Raw genomic sequence first — 649 nt, 5'->3', positions numbered from 1 at the left:
AACAATATCTGAACTCCATAACTGCTCTACTATTCTCGATCTCTACAGATTCTCGATCTCGAACAAGCAAATCATCAAACGGCATTCTGGTTGAGCGAGCGGCGCTGAGTGTATTGAGCGAAATCTTGTGAGAAGCATTCAAATTTGGCGCAGAATTCTGTTAAAGCTACAGATATCAGAACAAACGCCACTAAAGTGGAAACCAGGAAAAACATTCAATAAACACAAATCACCATCATTCACCATGGATTTAACATAGTAAAACGACAGGAACAACTTGTGGCAGAAATGTTCTAATGTTTTCAAGTGTTTTTAAATGCTTCAAACTTTTCCCAGCACTTCAAAGCTCCCTAATATATATATTTTTGTATTTATTAAATTATATTTAGACATTTTGAATGACAGTAATAAAAGTTAATTTTATCTGCATCTCAACTACCTAGATAGCACAAGTACATCTGTAAGACATCTGCTAAAGATCTGGGAAACATCTGCTGTGTAATCTGATAAATGTCTCAGAAGCAGTTTTACATGCATTCTAATAAATGTCTATTTGACATCTGACAGGAAACGTCTTAGAGATGTATTGCAGATGAGCAAACACTCTAAAAAATACATCTTGCGTATGTAAATGCAGACATCAAATAGG

This window comes from Sinocyclocheilus anshuiensis, unplaced genomic scaffold (assembly GCF_001515605.1).
Source record: "Sinocyclocheilus anshuiensis isolate Anshui unplaced genomic scaffold, SAMN03320099.WGS_v1.1 scaffold2231, whole genome shotgun sequence".
Classification (NCBI taxonomy): Eukaryota; Metazoa; Chordata; class Actinopteri; order Cypriniformes; family Cyprinidae; genus Sinocyclocheilus; species Sinocyclocheilus anshuiensis.
This window is presented reverse-complemented; position numbering follows the sequence as displayed.